Raw genomic sequence first — 6,711 nt, forward strand, 5'->3', positions numbered from 1 at the left:
GGTGTGTGTATTAGGGGCATAGCCCGGTTGAACACGAGCGGATAGGTAAGTCCCTGGATTTCTTTTTTTTTTCGAGGGGTGGGGGAGAAAGACTGTAAGAATTTGTGTTTGCAGACAATGTAGCAAGGACCGCGAAATTATGCCTTTTGCGCCGTCGTAAGAAGCCCGCGCCAGAACTGTTCTCCGATACCCGGGATCGTACGGTAAATTTGACGTGCTTATAGAGAGAATTCGGTTTCCCAGTGCGGCGGCCGTTTTGGGATCCAGGAGAAAAACGAAAACGCTTGCACATGTGGGGTACTTCCGTTGCCGTAATGAGTATACCGTGGTGCCATAAAGAATTTTCATTGTCCCATTGTCAAGGTCAAGCCACATAAAACCCAGTTTGAATTTTGTATTTTTCAATATTCTATGGCCACTGCTTGCCATTTTCGGTAAGAGTAGCAAAAAGTTAGTTATAACGTTTTATCGTAACTAGGTTTTCGCGTCGTCGTTTCGGCTAGTGAATTTTCTGGCACGTTGAGTAGTCTGGATCCTGTGGCGATTTGGAAAGTTTCTTACGGTGCGTTTAAATGGTAAAGTTTTCACATGAAGCAACATTCATGAGTAACACCAGCCCCCATCTTGTTGTGTTCGGCGCGGCTGTCGTCTGTCTGGAGTGTCAACTCGCGGTTTCCAGAAACATGATGCATTGGCAGCGCAAACGCGGCGCGGCGCCGGCGTGGAGGTTGCTCATAGCCGTGGCTTCTAATGTTGTTACTCAGCCTCCTGTAAAGGCGTTATACAGGAGGCTATGGTTACAGATGCGTTGGCTGTTGGTCGGTGCGCGCAGTTTACCTATGCTTTAGCAAAAGATATTGCTAGCAGTTTTATTCGATCTTTCATAAAATGTTTTGCGCCATACTATTGGTGGAAATTGTTTCATAAAAAGAAACTAGGGCACATTGCCTCCGCGTGTAACAGCGAACAGGGTTTTTTTACGACGTCTAATTGACGTACCGGCGTCAAATAAAATTATGCCAAAGTTTTCTCGCACGCCTTTGCACTGAAAAAGCGCACGGCCTTCCTATGTATATGAAGAAAACGTCCTTTTGGAGAACTTTTGTATATAAAGCAGTAAGAAAGAAATAATTGCCTAAACTACAGCGATGCACTTGCCTGATTTATGATATTTTCACATATCTGCTAAGGTTTTGGTGATACTTCTGCTGCGCCCCTATAGGCTATACTGTTTTACCGCCGATAAATAACGCCACAATTTTGTACCTGGTCACTTTTTCAACTGCCGTTTCTTTTCTTCACGCAGTGCCAACACAACAGAATGCTACCCGTAACTCGAGGTTTTTGAAATGTTTACAACGCTGTTTTCATTACAGTGCGACGAAATCCCAGAAGCAGCAGCTCCCGGGCCAAAGATTGCTGGGGGGGATTCTACAAAGGCCTTCTACATCATCGGAAGGGGTGTATTTCTACCCTTTCCTCTTCCCTTTCTCTCCCTGCGATACATATGTGGTGCAGGCTGGGAACCTCTTTCCCTCTCACAGTCACCTCACCTCACCTGGACAATAATTGAAGCCCGGAGAAAGTACTTTTTCTTTGTTTGGTAATATATTGCATTAGGACATGAGGTATACCCGTCAGCTTTAGGCCAAACATTGGGCTTTATACAGTCAGCAGCCTGCAAAAAAGATGAGTTTCCTCCCTGTTCAGCAAGCTGCTGAAAATTCCATAAATGAAAGAATAATTTTATCTTGACAGGTCCTTATTTGCTCTTCCACAAAAGAATATTTTCATTTGTGTGTTCCATAAGGGCAATCTGCTAATATTTGTATTTGTTATTTCAGTATAAGTATTTCGTGTTCGTATTTGTATTTTTGATATCAAATAAAAAGAAAACATTGTTCCTTCGACATGGTGTCATTCATGTCATTTTAATCTCACACTTGTGCATGCTCATGAATTCGAGAATGACAAAATACTTAAAATTTACATACCCAACTCACCTCTCTGTTCATGTCCCAAGCTCGTATGAGTAGACTACTTCAATATCCCGATAGGTTTAAGGTATACAGATATTTGCTATACAGCTTTGCTTGTAACATGGCATTATAAATATAGCGAGTTTTTTTTTTAATTCGTGGTATGTGCATTGAGGCCTGATAGATCAGGTGGCAAAACACTGAGATTATAAAGGTAAAACCTCATTGCATAACAACTGAGGTCATGAACGTGTTCCAGAAGTGCACAAATCACGAATGTGTTTGTGCAATTGCAGCCATTGTAACCCATTTATTGGTGGCATTGTTTTATACGGTCTAAACTTCAGATGCACAAGTGTGCGTTCATTACCAAGTGCAATGGTTTTGGTGAACGGCCTTGAAAATGTTGAAAATGCTTAACCACGACCTTGCGCTTCCGCGTACAATCATATAACTCGTTAATAACGGAAGCGCGAGTTAAATGAGGCCACTTAAAAAAAATTGCAGAAATTAAGAGAATTGTCTACTAATGCTCAGCATTCTTATGGCGCTTCTCTTGAGTGTGAGTCTTTTAGAGCCAAATTTCTTGATTTTTCCAAATCCTGTCCGTCCAATTATCTCCATTTACACGGTTATAACGATCACAGGTGTTACTTGCGCCAAATCTGCATTTTTTGTAAATGAAGGGCGTTACACGGCTCAACATTTTCCGTATTTTTGATATTTTTCTTGGTTTTTCGTTTTTCAAAATTATGTTCGGCCAATTCTCTCGATCTACGCAATGATAACGATTACAAGTGGAATTTCCGCAAAATCTGCATTATTGTGGAAATGCAGGGTGTTATACTGTTCGCAGTTTCCGTCATTTTTTTATATTTTTTTTATTTTTTGGTTTCTCAAAATTTGGTTCGACCAATGATCTTTACGATATTATAACGATTTAAGGTGGAACTTCCGCGAAAACTGCTTTTTTTTTGGAAATGCAGGGGGTTACAAGTTACATGGCCGAGCGACTATCCGGTCTGCGCGAGAAAACGCTAAGATATTCTTTGTGTGCTCGCGATCACCAATTCTTCAGGCGACGCAGTAATTCTGCTGGCGTCGCGACACAATGTTATATAGAATGAGTAATTTATTATTGGTTCATTACATTACCACAGACCTAATTTACTACCGCCCCCTATTACAAAAATAAAGGTGAAGGCATGTAACCGCACCATCGGAAGAGCTACGACGAGCAGAAAAAAATCAGTACACCATTTCATGCTTGGTATACTTGCCACTCGTGACCAGACAGCTCTTATGTTCAGCACGACAGTGTGCCTTACGTGCTAGTTATTTGCATGCAATGTCATAGGAGGCACTTTCCGCCAATGGCCAAGAATACTTTTGGTAACAAGGCAGAAGAACTGTTATCGATTCCGTTTGCATCGATGGAATAAATCACCGCATGGCGCATCATACTGTTGAAACGGGCACACAGCATGACAAAAGGTTTCCGCTCGTAACAATGTACTTAAAGCCCTCCAAACCGTAGTATTATGCCTCTTTGGTAGAGTGATTCGAAAACGGTGGTCTAAAGAAAGTCACTCGCAGCGGAATGTTTTATTTAAGACTCCTGCTTGACGCGCAACAGCATGCAGAATACTTATAAGCCCATGTTTGCGCTCCCTAGCAACCCGTGGGTCGTGGAGCAGTGGTTATGATACCCGCCTCTTCATGTGTTGTAGTAGACCCAGGTTCGAGTCTCCGTAGGGTTGTGTGTATGTGCCTATGTGCACTTTGTGTGTCTCGTATGATGTAACATGTGTTAGAGCATTCGTCACGGGATGCTGACGTTGAACTGGCAATGCGAGCGAAAAAAAAAAACGGATGAACTCAATTCTGGCCGAGTGGCTGGTTTTTTCTTTTTTTTGGTGGAAAGCAACAAGGCCGCTTATTTGAGGGGCCGTATGATTTGGGGGCCGCTTCGTAAGCGGGAATAGATTAGCATAACGGGCCGCGTAGAAAAATTACGGCCAGTGGCCTGCCGAACACACGGCCCGGTGTTTAGGTGGCCCGCTGGTTAGGCGGCCCTCAATACGGCCGCTTAAACGCCGGGCCGCGTGTTCGGTGGGCCGCAAGTTTGGAGGGCCGCTTGCGCGCGAGGCCGCCTGAACCGCCGCTTTATAAGCGGCTTTAAAATGACGCGGCGGCCCGCCTGCATGCGGGTCGTATAACCAGGAATTGACTAAGAGTGTAGTCTCGATATCGCAAAATTAAGTGTTGCCATGACGCTGGTAGCCAAGCGAAAATTCAGCAACTTTGCATATGTGGCTTTATCTTTTCAACACACCCAGCAATAAAGTAAAGCGATTCCATTGTGTGCCCCGCACGGGGCACCTTGAGCAATCTTGGTGACGGTACTGGCGATACCGCGGACCCCGAGCCCCCAAACATAAGCTGGATCCAACCGTGGCGATGTGTTTATAGGTGGAGGGTTAGAAACCACGAACGGTGGCCGTCGGAGCCTTGGTCAAGCTCCGGCCGATGGGCTCCATGCCTGTCTACCAGGCAGGGAGCTCCGGGACCTCTTTGACTACCACGGTAAGGTCAGAGGAGAAAGTACCCCTGTCTCCCTGCTTTTATACTATGCCATATGTTATTTTCAACCCCCCCCCCCTCAACCGTGATCGGCCCCCTAAAAGGGGCCGCACCGAAGTATCTTTTCCTTCTTTGCCTTCGATCTCGCTCCCAAAGCCAGATAACTACCCTCGTTTTTTGATCATTGAATCTGGGGACAAATCGAAGCCAGTTTCCTCTCAATCTGTATTTCTTGTTTCTAAATACCTTGAAGGTATCATCGGCAAAACATATGACGCCAAAAAGCTCAGAACTGGTGAAGTGCTAGTTGATGTTAAAACTCAGCAGCAATCCACAATCCTCCTGAAACAAACCCGCATGGCAGATCTGGAGATCAGGGTCACACCCCACCGCAGCCTCAACAGTTGTCAAGGTGTGATCTCTGAGGCTGATCTCCAAACCGAGACAGAGACTGATCTGCTCGAAGGCCTAAAAGACCAAGGCGTGACAGCAGTAAGGCGCATCGTCATTAGGAGAGAGAACAAAGAAATAGCCACCAAACATCTGATCCTGACTTTCGACCGCTGCACACTGCCTGAGCATGTCAACGCAGGTTTCATCCGTTGTTCTGTCCAGCCGTACATCCCGAACCCGCGGCGCTGTTTCAAGTGCCAGAGGTTCGGGCATGGTACCAACTCCTGTCGAGGCAGAACAACATGTGCCAAATGCGCCCAGCACGATCATCTCTCCGACAACTGCACTGCAACCAACTTCACCTGCCCGAATTGCCAGGGTCCACACGCAGCATACTCTCGCGCGTGTGAAAAGTTTCATCTTGAGAAAAAAATCATTAACCTTAAGATAACCGAAAACATCACCTTCCCAGAGGCGCGAAAGAGGTTCTTCGCCTCTTTCCCCCTGGGGAGGTACGCCGACGCAGCTCGCCGGGGGGCGGAGCGGCGTCTTGTTTCGGCGGGGACCCAGTACCGAGAGTCGGACTTGGTCCCCCCCCCCCCCCCCTGGGTTGCCTCTTGCAGCCCAACCCGCCTCCGCACCGCTCGCTGAGCCAGCAGCGGCTGTGGTGGCATCCACGTCCGGTGGGGATGCTGCTGCACCCACCGTATCCCCCTCTCCACCGGCCCGAAGCACACGCGAGGGCCCGGACGAGATGGAGACGGAGGCAGTCACAGCGACCCCCTCCCCCGCCTCACTGACTGTGCCATCTGTGGTGCTCCCCCCGCCTTCGGCACTGTCAGCGCAGGCAAAGAACACCCGAAAGGGTACCACGTCAAGGGGGCCCAGTCCGCTGGGCACCCCCTTGCCATCAGATGACGACATGGACGTCAAGCCCTTCCGGCTCTAATCGCAGCGGAAGGAACGGGCTGCGACGTCCAGGTCAGTAGAGAAGGTCAGAAAGCCCCTCCCAAGAGTCCAAGCCCCAAAAGACCCTACATAAATAATCACACTCCAGTAGCTCTAACACATCATAATGGGAAGAGAAAACATAGTTCAATTGATCTGCAGAGGCCTTCTGAATAATCTTGACGACGTGCATGAGATTCTGCATGCCAACCAGCCAAGTTTAATGTGCGTCCAGGAAACACATCTGAATTCCAAATACACAAATTTCTTGAATAGTTACCGGGTATACAGGAAAGACAGGGATGGCTGCACACACTCTTCTGGTGGTGTGGCCATAATCGCCCGCAAATCCTTAGCATGCCACCCTGTCACCTTGAACACCGTCCTTGAGGCTGTAGCCGTCCGGACAATAATTTTTAATAGGTTGATAACGGTATGCTCCATTTACATTCCTCCTGATTATGCACTTTCGAGCTCTGTCTTCGAGGCGCTGGTCGACCAGCTGCCCGAACCGTAAATTCTAACAGGCAACGTTAATGCACACAACCCTCTTTGGGGCTCCTCCAGAACGGATGCCCGAGGTCGCCTGATAGAGAAATTCCTTACATCTTCAGGAGCATGCCTTTTCAACAATAAACAGCCTACATACCATAACATAGGTCACAACACATATTCCCATCTCGACCTGGCTATTGGTTCTGCAATTCTCTTTCCATGTCTTGAGTGGGGTGTGGGCCCGGTCCGGACCCATATGTTAGTGACCATTTCCCTACTTCATTAACGTATATAGGTACAGGCCCGAGCAGTC

The sequence above is a fragment of the Haemaphysalis longicornis genome, unplaced genomic scaffold (genome assembly GCF_048455015.1).
Source record: "Haemaphysalis longicornis isolate Haplotype H1 unplaced genomic scaffold, Haemaphysalis longicornis Haplotype H1 scaffold_1, whole genome shotgun sequence".
Classification (NCBI taxonomy): Eukaryota; Metazoa; Arthropoda; class Arachnida; order Ixodida; family Ixodidae; genus Haemaphysalis; species Haemaphysalis longicornis.